The sequence below is a fragment of the Rhinopithecus bieti genome, unplaced genomic scaffold (assembly GCF_001698545.2).
Source record: "Rhinopithecus bieti isolate Rb0 unplaced genomic scaffold, ASM169854v2 scaffold_3875, whole genome shotgun sequence".
Lineage (NCBI taxonomy): Eukaryota > Metazoa > Chordata > Mammalia > Primates > Cercopithecidae > Rhinopithecus > Rhinopithecus bieti.
In genome coordinates, this window is record NW_016804422.1 from 671,408 (window position 1) to 685,937 (window position 14,530).

Below are 14,530 nucleotides of genomic sequence, written 5' to 3' on the forward strand. Positions count from 1 at the left end.
CGGCCCCGCCCGGCCCCGCCCGACCCGCTCCGCTCCCACTACCAGCCCTCTGCGGGAAGCTCTCGGGTCGGCAGTTCAGAGCGTCTGCAGGAGGCGCCTTCCCGACCGCCGCGCACCGACGGCGGGGCGGGCCGGGGGTGGGGCCTGGGCTAACCAAGCCCCGGACTGGGCCGGGGCGGGTCTGGAGGCGGGGCCAGAGGAGATTCGAGGCTGGTGATTGGCTCGAGGGCGGGGCGAAGGGGGCAGTTAGGCGCAGCCCAGGCTCGGGCCTCGGCTGCAGGCGTGGCCACGCGGAGCAAAGGCAATAGGGGTGGATCCAAACCCAGGGACCCGGCACTGGGCGGGTTGCAGGCGGGGCCGGGCTGTGATTGGGTGCGGAGCGCCGGGCGCTCAGTTGCTGGACAGCCGGGAGGGCGGATCTGGTAGCCCGAGGGTGGGGATCCGGTGCCCTCGAGGACAGAGCAGGAACCAGCGCTCTGAGCTTCTGCGAGTTGGGCGAGTTAGGTGGAGGAGGCGTGTCTTTGTCATTTGTTAAAGTTAATGAGTCCAATAAACTTGTTTTGGAATCTACAGAACTCGGGAGCCTTTCTGGACTGCGGTTTTCTCTGTCTTGAGGCGGTTTTGGGTTGCAGCAAATCGAAAAAGAAAACACAAAGGCCGGGCGCAGGGGCTCACGCCAGTAATCCCAGCACTTTTGGAGGCGGAGGCGGGAGGATCACTTGAGGTCAGGAGTTCGAGACCAGCCTGGCCAACATGGTGAAACCCCCGTCTCTACTAAAATACAAAATTAGCTGGGCGTGGTGGTGGGCGCCTGTAATCCCAGCTACTCAGGAGGCTGAGGCAAGAGAACTGCTTCAACCCGGGAGGCGGAGGTTGCAGTGGGCCGAGATCACGCCATTCATTGCACTCCAGCTTGGGCGACAGAGCAAGGCTCCATCTCAAAAGAAAAAAAAAAAAGTTGATTTCCATCTTTACACCTTTGCCTAGGCTGTCGTCTCCTTTAGCTGGGTGACTTCTCATATCCATCCTTCCCCAACCTACCAGGAGGCATTCTTCTGCAGGCAGCCATCCTGGACTCCAATCTGGGACCAGGCAATCAGGACCCAAGGGAGAAAGGGAGAGAGGGTGAGAGGGTGGAGAGGGAGGAAGAGGGGAGGGCGGGCAGGCAGGGTGAGGGGGTTGGGAGGGAAGAAAGAGGAAGGAGTTGCCACTGGACTTCTAGAAACAAAAGTGGCCACGATCTTATGACTTGTCTCTTCCATGGCCTGTCCACGTCTGGAGGTGGCCATGATCCCACATCCCACCCTCCTGTGGCCTGTCCCCACTGGGTAATGGCTGCAACCCCATGGCCAGGCAAATTGGGGTGGAGGCAGCAGTGTTTCTAGCTGAACATTTCAAGTCTTTCTGATCCTGTGCCCAGAGCCCCAACCTCGAGTGGACATTTGAAGGGGCTGCCAAAGATGAACCACGAAGGCATTTTGTGTGGCCCCAGTGCCATCAGGCCAGGAGGCCCCAGCCCAAAGACAGGGAAGTCCCCTGACGCAAGACAGGGTGCTTGCCACCAACAGGCCGATGTCTAGTTGGAAAACATTTTGACTGGGCATTGTGGCTCACGCCTGTAATCCCAGCACTCTGGGAGGCTGAAGCAGGCAAATCTCTTGAGGTCAGGAGTTAAAGACCAGCCTGGCCAACATGGTGAAACCTTGTCTTTACTACAATTACAAAAATTAGGCTGGGTGCGGTGGCTCACACCTGTAATCCCAGCACTTTGGGAGGCTGAGGTGGGCGGATCACCTGAGGTCAACAGTTCCAGACCAGCCTGACCAACATGGAGAAACCCTGTCTCTACTAAAATACAAAAAATTAGCTGGGCGTGGTGGTGGGTGCCTGTAATCCCAGCTACTTGGGAGACTGAGGCAGGAGAATTGCTTGAACCCAGGAGGCGAAGGTTGCAGTGAGCCAATGTCACACCATTGCACTCTAGCCTGGGCAACAAGAGCGAAACCCCATTTAAAAAAAAAAAAAAAAAATTAGCTGGGCATGGTGGCATGTGCCTGTAATCCCGGTTACTCAGGAGGCTGAAACAGGAGAATCACTTGAACCTGGGAACTGGAGATTGCAGTGAGTTGAGATCACACCACTGCACTCTAACCTGGGCAACAGAGCAAGATTCCGTTTCAAAAAAAAAAGAACCGGCCGGGCGCGGTGGCTCAAGCCTGTAATCCCAGCACTTTGGGAGGCCGAGACGGGTGGATCGCGAGGTCAGGAGATCGAGACCAACCTAGCTAACACGGCGAAACCCCGTCTCTACTAAAAAATACAAAAAACTAGCCGGGCGAGTTGGCGGGTGCCTGTAGTCCCAGCTACTTGGGAGGCTGAGGCAGGAGAATGGCGTAAACCCGGGAGGCGGAGCTTGCAGTGAGCTGAGATCCGGCCACTGCACTCCAGCCTGGGCGACAGAGCGAGACTCCGTCTCAAAAAAAAAAAAAAAAAAAAAAAAAAAAGAACCTTGGTACACATTTTGTTCCAGCTCCCAATCCCCAGTTTGGCTGTTCTCCCTGGAGTGTCTGCATATCCCTATCTGAATGTCTGTCTTGTTGAGGAGTCATTGGCCTGGAAGTCCTCCAATGACTCCCTCAGGGCTCCCTCCTGTCCTGAGACATGGGATATGATGCCCCATGTCCACCACTGCTCTGAAGCTCAAGCAGGCCCTGCCATGGGTGTGCAACAACATGTTGAGGACACATAACGCCCACCAGGGCCACAGATACGCTGTATACACCCACACATAGGTCAGCCTCCAACATGCCTCATATTCACAGAACACACTACAAAAATGGGTACATATGGCCAAGAATAGTCTGTCCATGCACAGACTACAAACTGGCTTCCAAGGTGGGCCCCTCCCCTTCCCTCCACCCATCACCCCGCCCCAGGCTTGAGAGCTGATCCTCGCTCCTCTGGCCTCTCTAGCCTGCTCCTAGCAACAGCCAACAGCTCTCACAGTTGCCAGGCAACAGGGAGAACCTGTCAGCCCCTTGGAGGCCCTGCTCTCAGTAGGTGGGCACAACACAGACCCCAATCTATGGAGGCAGGGCAGGATGGGGCCACTGGAAGGCATGGCCTTCCCCCATCCCAGGCCAGGTCCTGTGGTTATGGCACCCTTCCCACCAGTTAGCTGCTCCTTTCCAGTCCTATGCTCTTCCCAGGGAGTCCAGCAACCCTTGCTTCCACCCTGCTAGCTGCTCCCTCTCCATCTCCATGGGGTCCCCAAGGCTATGGCCAGGCCTCTGCTTGCCACTCCAGTCATACACCTCCCACTCCGGGGGCTCAGAACCCCACAAGGTCCTCTCCAGCCTGATTTCCTTGATTGCCAACCCCATGTCCACCACTGCTCTGAAGCCTCCCCGAGACACCTAGGCACCTCAAACCCACACTGTCCAGAACTGGGTACATCCCATCCCACTGGCCCCTGTTCCAAGGCTCTCCACCACTTCATGGTCCCCCCACCAGCCACAGCAATGACCCCCCTCCCCTACCCCTATATGCCGCCAGCCTCTTCCCTACCTCAATTTCCCCTTCAATCTGTATTTGTTCTCTGTCACCACTATCTCCCAGCCTAGGACTCTAGCCTCTTCCTTGGCTCTCCTGTTTCCCTACAATTTATCCTCCACATGGCAGCCAAGGGCATCCTACTGAAAGAAATCACATCACCTCCTTGCTCGGAAACCTTCTGTGGTTCCCCAATGCCCTGACAATAGATAAAGCCCCCACACACACTGGTTTGGACTCTGTAGCAGGTGGAGGCTGTAGGCTGGCAGTTGGAAGCAAAGACTCTGAGGAGCAGTTTGCAAACTTGCCAGCTACTTGTTACTTTGGACAAGTACCAGAAACTCCCTGTGCCTCGGTTTTCTTATCAGTAAAATGGGCCTGATGGTTACACATACCCAAAGCATAGGCAGATGTCAGGACTTCAGGAGGAAACATGTAAAACATGCAGAATGTACATGGCACATAGGAAGCCCTCAATAAGGGTGAGGTGTTATAGTAGGGATTTCTTTTTTTTGAGACTGTGTCTCGCTCTATTGCCCAAGCTGGAGTGCAGTGGCACGATCTCGGCTCACTGCAATCTCTGCCTCCCAGGTTCAAGTGATTCTCGTGCCTCAGCTTTCCAAGTAGCTGGGATTACAGGCACCCGCCACCACACCCAGCTAATTTTTGTATTTTCAGTAGAGATGGGGTTTTGCCATGTTGGCCAGGCCAGTCTCAAACTCCTGATCTCAGGTCATCTGCCTGCCTTGACCTCACAAAGTGCTGGGATTGCAGGCGTGAACCACCATGCGCGGCCCCCCCATTTTTTTTTTAAATAGAGATGGGGTCTCACCATGTTGCCTAGGCTGGTCTTGAACTCCTGGGCTCACTCAGGCAATCCTCCTGCCTTGGCCTCCCAAAGTGCTGGGATTACAGGCATGAGGCACCGTGCCTGGCCCAATAGTAGCGATTTCTGTAAGGCTTTATGATTGTCTCCACTCAAGGGTCTACCTCATGTCCCTCCACGTGCAACACACTGGCACTCCAACCATCTGGCTTCCCTTGCTCTCTCCATCCCCGGATCTTCCCTCCCATCCCCCTACCCTGTTAAATTAATCCCTCCTCCCCACCTTTAATTCCCTGGCTGGGAGCTGGGCCTGAGTCCCATTGTCCTGGGGTTTCCCCTTCCCCAGCCACATCCCACTATTCTGGTGGTGGGTCTATCCCACTCACATCCCTAATTCCAGGCTTCTTGCAGGGTAGCAGGTAAATATGTGTCAATTTAAATGAATAAGGCCGGGTGCGGTGGCTCGCGCCTGTAATTCCAAAACTTTGGAAGGCTGAGGTGGGAGGATCATGAGGTCAGGAGATTGACTATCCTGGCCAACATGGTGAAACCCCATCTCTACTAAAAATACGAAAATTAGCTGGGCATGGCAGTTCATGCCTGTAATCCCAGCTAATTGGGAGGCTGAGGCAGGAGAATCGCTTGAAACCGGGAGGTGGAGGTTGCAGTGAGCTAAGATCACATCACTGCCCTCCAGCCTGGCAACAGAGGTAGACTCCGTCTCAAAATCAATCAATCAGTCAATCAATCAATCAATCAGTCTCTTCATCCTGGAGCTGGGAGCTGCCACCCCTATGGAAATATTCATGTAGCTGTATACACAGACAAGAGAGAAACCAGTGGTGCCTGGGAAGATCAAGAAGCTTTCTTTGAGGAGGTGATGCAGGGAGTGCTAGAGGGAGAAGAACAGTGAGGAAGAATATTGCAAGAATATGGAAGAGTACAAGCAAAGGAAGGGCAGTAGGACTGAGAGGCAGGGGTCTGGGGAAGGGCCAGTGAGAAAATCAAGGCTGAGAGCTAGAGAAACAAACCCCTTGCTTTGCAGCTGAGTCAGCTGAGGTCCAGAGTGGGCCAGGACCCAGTCACAGTCATTGGTGAGGTACATCGTGGGCATCCCGGTTTCTTCATACTCAGGAATCCAGGAGTCCTTTCAGGAGAGGTCATTTTGGGGGCAGCTGCCTAGCCAGGGCCTCACGAGCACTGGAGGAGGCATGACTTGTCCCCATGGCCACCAGGCCCAGCACCACTTGGACTAGACCATAAAGGATGATGGAATGATATCAGCAGAGCTGAGGGTGACATCTCAGCTGAAATGAAGAAGTAGTAGCTGCTGGCTCACCCCTACTGCCAGAATAGCCTTGGGGCTCACCACGGGCAGCACAGCAGGTCCAGCTTGGCCTGAGTTCCTACCAAGCAGTAGCCCTGAGCAGGGTGAGGAACGAAGACCCTCTCAGTGGGCTGTGACACGCTTGCCTGCAGGCTCCAGGAAGGGGAAGCTGCTAGCACTTCCCCAAAGGCAGTTTCGGGGTGGGTGTGCCTGTCCCTGCCCAGAGTCCAGGACCAGGTAGGACCCCACAGGGATGCCCAGAGTTCAGGATCCTGACCACCCTACCTCCATGGCTCCCAGGTGATAGGGAGTCCCCCACCAAGGACCTGTGACCAACTCAATCACAGCCTTGCAGCTACTGCTTTTAGACCTGGGTGGTCACAGCTTGCTCCCTCCTTACTGCCCTGGGGCAGACTCCACTTCCTGGTGCATCTTCTGCGCTTTCCCCTTCCTGCTTCTTAGCCCAGTGGAAGTTCTGAAAGTGGAGTCAGCCATCCTGCCCTCCCTCCCTGCTCCCTGGCAGTGCCCTCTTCCCAGGTCTCTCTTCGTCCAGGAGGAAAACCCGAAAGCCTGGGAGTCCTGGATCCCAAAGTCCCCCTTTCTGGTCATCCACCTTCTTCACAGATCATTAGTTTTAACCCGGAGAATTCAGGCCCCAGGACCCCTTCCTCATAAGCATCTGGATTAGGCAAGGGGGCCCAACCTGACACAGGGGTGGAGGCTTGGGGTCAGTGCGGGAGGATCCAGAGGAAGGGGTCATCTGTTCAACCACTGTTCCCTGAACATATTGCCTGCCAATGTGCTGAGAACACTATGGTAAAAGAGGCAGCTGGGCCCTGTCCTTGAGGAACACACACCAAACAAACAGGGAAATGAATTTCACCATATCAGAGGAAATCAATAGGGTGACTCTACAGCCACTGGGAGGTGTGTGCAGGAGAAGACAGTCTGAGGAGGGGATCTCTGAATCATGTGGAAGGACCAGTCTTGTAACAAGCCAGAGGAGAGTGACGACAGAGGCAGCGGCAAGTGCAAGGGCCCTGTGTTGGGAAGGAGCTGGATGCTCCCGAACCAGAGAGGAGCCCAGCCTGGCCAGAATAGTGAGAGCAAGAAAACACTGGTGTGAGAGGGGACTGCCATGAGGCATCACGGAGCAACAAGCCACACAGGGGATTCCCAAGTCTCCAGGGGATGCTGAGGTAGGGGCACCAGCATCTCCAAGCCAGTGATCCATGCCTAGCCCTACAAATCCAACTGGTTCTGGCATTCAGGGTGCTCCTGTATGACGGGGGAGGAGCTACCCAAGCCCTGCAGTGAACTCAGGAGCTCTCAGGGTTTTGGGGCCAAGGACTAAACTTAACCTCCCTCCTTCTCTTTGTCCTTGAAGAGTTCATGGTACAACCTGCCACTGTGCCTGTTGTACAGGCAGTCTCCAAAGGCCACCCACCCTGGGAAGCCCAGGGTCCTTGGAGGGCCTGGGAAATGATAATCAATTCTATTCCCAGGAGCTACTGCTTTGTTCACGTTATTGCCTAGTCCTCCTTGCCATGCTTTCCAAAGGCTGGGGCTGGGAGCCTCTCCGGCGACTCGTTAGGGCTGTCATTAGCACTGCTTCCTGGAATTTAATTTAATGAAGGAGCAAAAACAGCCCTAATGAAGGTGATCCAACAGCAAGCAGCCAAGCAAGATGCACCTTGCCAGCTGGGCTCAGGGGCTTCCTGTAGATTGTGACTAGGAGCGAGGGAGTAATAGGGGAGGAGGGACCTGTTGCAGGAGGGAAGCTGGTCATTGAGTTCTGGATGCACAAGCATTGCTCTGCCTGTACCATATGAAGCAAATACTGTGACCAAGGCCAAGCAGACAGTTAGGGAAGTGGGCCTTGTCAGGAGTGACTTCAGGCTGTTGGAGAAAAAGCTTTTGAAAAGCCATCAGCCAGGGCAAAGGCCCTAACATGAGGGCCAGCATGGCGCCCATGCCAACAGGCCAGGCTGTGGGTTAGCACCAGGGGGCACAGGTCAGCAAGGGCCAGATCATCCCGGCCATGGGGCAAGAAAGTTTAAATTGCATTCCAAGTATGAAGGAAACAACTGGAGGGTGTTGAAGGCAGAATGACATCATCTGACTTTTTTTTTTTTTTTTGAGATGGAGTCTTGCCCTGTCACCCAGGCTCGAGTGCAGTGGCGCGATGATCTCAGCTCGCTGCAGCCTGTCTCCCAGGCTCAAGCGATTCTCCTGCCTCAGCCTCCGAGTAGCTGGGATTACAAGGCGCGCCACCACACCCGGCTATTTTTTTTGTATTTTTGGTAGAGATGGGGTTTCGCCATGTTGGTCAGGCTGTTCTCAAACTCCTGACCTCAGGTAATCCGCCCACCTCAGCCTCCCAGAATGCTAGGATTACAGGCGTGAGCTACCGTGCACCGTGCCCAGCCAACATGATCTGATTTTTAAAGTTCCTTCTGGTTGCTATGAGGAGTAGAACCTGAGGATACGAGAGATGGGAGGATAGGAGGTGGGCACCATTCGAGGGAAATGGAGTGAAGCCTGTGGGGACAGGGCTGTCCTGTATCCTGGGAGAAGAGAGCCGGTGGGGGGGAGGGGCGGGGAGCAATTATAACGGGAGGGAGTTTTTGTTTCCTCTGGCAGGTTTGGGCGGGCTGATCCCCATTCAGCCTTCCCTCCAAATGGCCGTGGCTCAGACACCTAAAGATCGGTCTAAAGGGGCTCCCAATGTCCCCATATCTGCTTTCCCGCCTTCGTGCACCTCTGTACCTCTATGAAGCCTTCCTTGCCCTGCCCCGGGTCTTGGCCAGCGGTGGGCTCCCCAGGGACCTCACCAGGGCGGCATTTTGCGAGGTAAAAAGACAAGAGGCTCAGCAGTGGATCGAGAGCTGCGCAGGGTGCCACCTGCCCTCGGCCCTGCCCACCGCAGCCCCTCCTTAATTCTTATTTTCCCCCTTGTCCACTCCCAGGGCAATCTCCCAGTTCTTCACCTCCCCCAGGTTCTCTCACCCACGCCCCGCCCACAGCGTCCTCCCCCAATTCTGGCCTCTCCTGCCCAGCCAAAGCCGGAAGCGGCCTCGGAGTGCGCTGCACCGCCTCTTCCGGGGCCTCTCTAGGCCGGAGCGCGGGATTTCGGTGGCCGGGAGAGGCCGGAACGGCTTCGTGGGGCAGCGGCTCCTCCTGGCGGGCCTGGGGTGTAGCGCGGGAGCCGATGCCGACCCAGCACCTAGCCGCACACTGGCCCCCGCCTCGCGGCCCCTACTCGCTGTGGCCCCCACCTTGCCTGCTCTCCTGCCTCGCTCTGCCTCCGGTCCTGGCTCCCGCCTTCGCCGACCTGCCACTCCTTGGCCGTCGAGGCACGGTCTCCGCAGAGCTGCAGCCGTCCCGCGTCCTCTTGCAAGAGCCCTCTGTGGCACCCCATCGCCCTTGCCGCGCGCGGGGCCCCACCTCGCCAGGGTCTCCTCAGCGGTAGCTGCCCTCGGCTCACCTTCAGAACGTCCCCAGTGATACCCGCCTTTCTGCTTCCTCCAGTCTAGCGTCTTCACACCCTCCGTCATGAGACGCTCCCTCCTTCTGCCGCTTCCACTTCACAGCAGAGATTAGACGGTGATTTGGCTCATTCTCCCGCTGGACACCTCCGCTGCTTCCTGAGGGCGGCGTAGCTCCGCATCGCCCATGCCAGCCTAGGCCCGCTGCGCCGTGGGGGCTCGGATGCCTTGCTGAGTTTGACCTCAGAGTCGTCGGGAGGATAGAGAGGAACTGGGTAAAACTTGCTCTCAGAACACATAGTCAAGGGCGGTTCTGGGGGGTCCAGCCTTTCCTCTACGCCGGGCTTCCCCCAAGGTCAGGCAGTCCGTGGGGGTCTGGCTGGCTCTCTGTGGTACACACTTGCGCACGATGCCCAGCGTCGAGGCCCTACCCATCCCGGGGGATCTCTCCCCTCCCGCCCTTCTGTTTGCTTTCCTCCCACGGATCTGCCAGGAAGCCTTCCAGGACTGTCCTGGAGCCTCAAGTCTCGACCGCACGGGTATGGGTGACCGGCCATCGCAGCCACACGACTGGGCAACGTGTCGGTGGGTCCCCGCGCAGCCAGACTCCGGCTGGTGACCGCCAGGGGTCAGCAGAGGCCTCCTTCTGCGTAGCTCGGCGGATTAGGTGGCTGGCTAATCCGGTGTGTGTAGCCAGGCGGTTTGCAGATTTACTTGGTTGGAAAGTAGTTTTATGCTTTCAGATTTTTCCAGGGCTGCTCTTCTTTCTAAGTAACTCTCAGTCAATTATTACTGCTCCGAGTTGTTGGAAAGTCAGTTGCTGGGTGACTTTAAACTAGGGTCCAGGCAGACATCTTTTTTCTTTTCTTTTTTTGGAGACAGGGTCTTGCTCTGTAGCCCAGGCTGGAGTGCAATGGCGCGATCTCGGCCCACTGCAACCTCTGCCTCCCAGGCTGAAGCGATTCTCCTGCCTCAGCCTCTAGAGTAGCTGGTATTACAGGTGTGTGCCACCATGACTGGCTACTTTTTGTATTTTTAGTAGAGACGGGGTTTTGCCATGTTGCCAGCCTGGTCTTGAACTCCTGACCTTAAGTGAATCCCAAAGTGCTGGGATTACAGGCATGAGCCACCGCACCTGGCCTAGGCAAACATCTGAATGGTCCCCTGGGTCTCTCCACAGCTCTTTGCCATCCCTGCCTGCGTCTTGGACTGCTGTGTCCCTAGCCACCAGCACTTGGCCAGGCAGATCAGTGGCCACCCTGCACACTCCCTGTTGTGCAGACCTCCACTATCCAATCTCTGTCTACTGTTTTCCAGTTCAGTTTCCAGCACCCCGATCCTGGAAGTCGTTCACCAAGCTCCAACCTACCCTCCTACCAGCTGTTTCCCTTCTCTCACCCTCAATACCTTCTTCTTTCCAGCCTTTCTTCCCTCTGCCCCCAGAACCTCACTCTGTTGCCCAGGCTGGACTGCCGTGGTGTGATCTTGGTCCACTGCAACCTCTGCCTTCCAGGTTTAAGCAATTCTCCTGCCTCAGCCTCCCGAGTAGCTGGGATTACAGGTGTGCGCCATCACACCTGGCTAATTTTTGTAGTTTTAGTAGAGATGGGGTTTCACCATGTTGGCCAGGCTGATCTGAAACTCCTGACCTTGTGATCCGCCCACCTCGGCCTCCCAAAGTGCTGGGATTACAGGCATGAGCCACCTCCTGCCTCAAGTAGCTGGGACTACAGGCGCTCGCCACCTCGCCCAGCTAGTTTTTTTTATTATTATTATTTTTTAGTAGAGACGGAGTTTTACCATGTTAGCCAGGATGGTCTCGATCTCTTGACCTCGTGATCCGCCCGTCTCGGCCTCCCAAAGTGCTGAGATTACAGGCTTGAGCCACCGCTCCCGGCCTCAGTCTTTCTTAAAAGCCACTGTTGGCTCTGCCCCTCTCACTTCACACAAGTTGTTTACACTGGCTCTTTCCAGTTCTACCTCACTTTCTTCTCTGCACACTCCAGGCAGTCCTGTCCCTCCCTCACAAAAGGTCAGGGTCCTTAGGGATCCACAGGTGTCTGAATTCAGTGGTCTGTCCTCTACCCTCACCTTCTTTGCAGCATCTGACAGTTACCTGGCTCCAGATGCCTATGCTCTCCCAGTTTTCCTCTCACCTCCTGGCTGCTCCCGCCCAGCTCCTTTGCTGGTTCTCCCTCATCTTCCAGGGCTCAATGCTTACTGCTGCCCTCCTCTGTCTAAACTTAGCTTCTTTCCATCCCATGGCTTTAAACACCACTTGCTTTGCTTCCCAGATCCAAAGCTCCATCACTGGCCATTCTACTGAACTCAACACATACACCCAGCAGTTGACTCAGCATCTCCACTTTGATGTCCAGTCAATGTTTTTTTTTTTTTTTGAGACAGAGTCTCACTCTGTCACCCAGGCTGGAGTGCAGTGGCATGGTCTCGGCTCACTGCAACCTCCCCCTCCCGGGTTCAAGCAATTCTCCTGCCTCAGCTTCCCAAGTAACTGGGACTATAGGCGTGTGCCACCACACCTGGCTAATTTTGTAGTTTTAGTAGAGACAGGGTTTCATTATGTTGGCCAGGCTGATCTCGAACTCCTGACCTTGTGATCCACCCACCTCAGCCTCCCAAAGTACTCGGCTTACAGGTGTGAGCCACCATGCCTGGCCGATGTCCAGTCAATGTTTTTATTTTATTTTATTTTTTGAGATGGAGTCTTGCTCTGCCGCCCAGGGTGGAGTGCAGTGGCACAATCTCGGCTCATGCAAGCTCCGCCTCCTGGGTTCACGCCATTCTTCTGACTCAGCCTCCCGAGTAGCTGGGACAGGTGCCCGCCACCATGCCTGGCTAATTTTTTGTATTTTTTAGTAGAGACGAGGTTTCACTGTATTAGCCAGGATGGTCTCAATCTCCTGGCGTTGTGATCTGCTCACCTTGGCCTCCCAAAGTGCTGGGATTACAGGCTTGAGCCACCGCGCCCGGCCCAATCAGTGTTTTGAACTCTTCATGGACAAAACTGATCTCCCTTCCAAGCCTGTTCCTCTTCCAGCCTCCTGCAGTGGCACCTCTATCCCTAGACAACCTTGGAGTCACCCTTGACTTATTTCTGCCTCTCCTCCCATACTCGAATCATCCAGGAACCCTGCCACCTCTACCTTTAGTACAATCCTAGTGCTTCATCCCGCCTCTACCATCACCTGGGCTAAGCCAAGCAACATGACTATTTGGAGTAACTACAGGAATCCTTGTGTCAGTGTCACCCTTGCCCCCCATTCCGCACCCAGAGCCTAGTCTTAATGCAGCAGCTGGAATAATCTATTAAAAACTTAGACTTATGCCTGGCATGGTGGCTCACAGCTGTAATCCCACCACTCTGGGAGGCCAAAATGGGAGAATTATTTGAGACCAGGACTTTGAAACCAGCCTGGGAAACATAGTGAGACCCTGTCTCTACAAAAAATAAAATACAAATAAGCAGGCAGTGGCGACATGTGCTTATAGTCCCCAGCTACTCAGGAGGCTGAGGCAGGAGGGTCCCTTGAGTCTAGAAATTCAAGGCATTAGTGAGCTATGATCATGTCATTTGCACTTCAGCCTGGACCACAGAGCTAGACTGTGTCTTAAAAAAAAAAAAAAAAAAGTTCCTTTCTCAGGCCCACTCTGACCCCTGTCCCCTGTCCCCGCCCCACATTTTCTTACCTTGTTGTTGTTGTTGTTTTTTTTTTTTTTTTTTTTTTTTTTTTGGACGGGGTCTCGCTCTGTCGCCCGGGCTGGAGTGCAGTGGCCGGATCTCAGCTCACTGCAAGCTCTGCCTCCCGGGTTTAGGCCATTCTCCTGCCTCAGCCTCCCCAGTAGCTGGGACTACAGGCGCCTGCCATCTCGCCCGGCTAGTTTTTTGTATTTTTTAGTAGAGACGGGGTTTCACCGTGTTAGCCAGGATGGTCTCGATCTCCTGACCTTGTGATCCGCCCGTCTCGGCCTCCCAAAGTGCTGGGATTACAGGCTTGAGCCACCGCGCCCGGCCGACTTTGTTGTTTTTACTCCCTGTAGTACTGAGCATCTTCTAACCACATGATAGAATTTAGTGGTTAGGTTTAATGTTTCTTTTTTGGATCTAATCCCCAGCCTGGACTGTAAGTTCAGGGAAGGCCAGGGGCTTCACTTTGTTCACTGCTTTATTTGCAGGTGCTAGATGAGTGCCTGGCATGTAGGAACTGTCAATAAACGCTTGTTGAATGAATGAATGAGTCAGTTGAGACACAAATGTGTGCTTGTATACACAGGTGAGAAGGGTGTGGGCAAGGGTAGCTGCTGGGCAGGGAGACTGAGACCCATGCTTTTGCCCCCTTTCCTGCTCTTGTTTTTCTGTAATAACCAGTCATGAGAAAAACAGTGATGCCGGGCATGGTGGCTCAAGCCTGTAATCCCAGCACTTTGGGAGGCTGAGATGGGCGGATTACGAGGTCAGGAGATTGAGACCATCCTGGCTAACACAGTGAAACCCCGTCTCTACTAAAAAATATGAAAAATTAGCCGGGCGAGGTGGCGGGCGCCTGTAGTCCCAGCTACTCGGGAGGCTGAGGCAGGAGAATGGCGTAAACCCAGGAGGCGGAGCTTGCAGTGAGCTGAGATTGGGCCACTGCACTCCAGCCTGGATGACAGAGCGAGACTCCATCTCAAAAAAAAAAAAAGAAAAGAAAACAGTGAAAAGAAATATAGAAGACCTTTGTACTGGACCTTCAGGCTGCTCTAACTTGTCAATACTCCAAACAGAACAATTTTTCCAGAACTATTTATTTATTTATTTATTTATTTATTTATTATTTTTTGAGATAGAGTTTGGCTCTTGTTGCCCAGGCTGGAGTGCAACAGCCTGATCTTGGCTCACTGTAACCTCCACTTCCCGGGTTCAAGCGATTCTCCTGCCTCAGCCTCCCGAGTAGCTGGGATTACAGGTGCCCACCACCACGCCTGGCTAATTTTTTGTATTTTTAGTAGAGATGAGGTTTCTCCATGTTGGTCAGGCTGGTCTCGAACTCCTGACCTCAGGTGATCCACCTGCGTTGGCCTCCCAAAGTACTGGGATTGTAGGTGTGAGCCACCGCACCCAGCCTAGAACTATTTATTTATCTGTTTTTTTGTTTATTTATTTTTTGAGACAGAGTCTTGCTGTGTTGCCCAGGCTGGAGTGCAGTGGCACAATCACAACTCACTGCAGCCTCAGTCACCTGGACACAAGTGATCCTCCTGCCTCCGCCTCCTGAAGAGCTGGGACTTACAGGCGTGAGCCACCACACCCTGCTAATTTTTCAATTTTTTTTTTTTTTT

At 54.5% G+C, this 14,530-nt stretch overlaps 1 protein-coding gene across 2 annotated transcripts in view; it reads right to left on the reverse strand.

Annotated features, from left to right (window-relative positions):
- The window catches only part of GNAI2 (G protein subunit alpha i2), a 32,961-nt gene extending 25,624 nt beyond the window's left edge, over positions 1 to 7,337 (reverse strand). The window contains exon 1 of one of the 2 annotated variants that reach the window (XM_017868017.1): positions 5,410 to 7,337. The gene's annotated coding sequence lies outside the window, so the exon portion shown is untranslated. Of the gene's footprint in view, positions 1 to 11; positions 102 to 5,409 lie in introns of those variants that run through there. The other variant, XM_017868016.1, reaches the window with a different exon arrangement.
- Between the last annotated feature and the right edge of the window lie 7,193 nt (positions 7,338 to 14,530).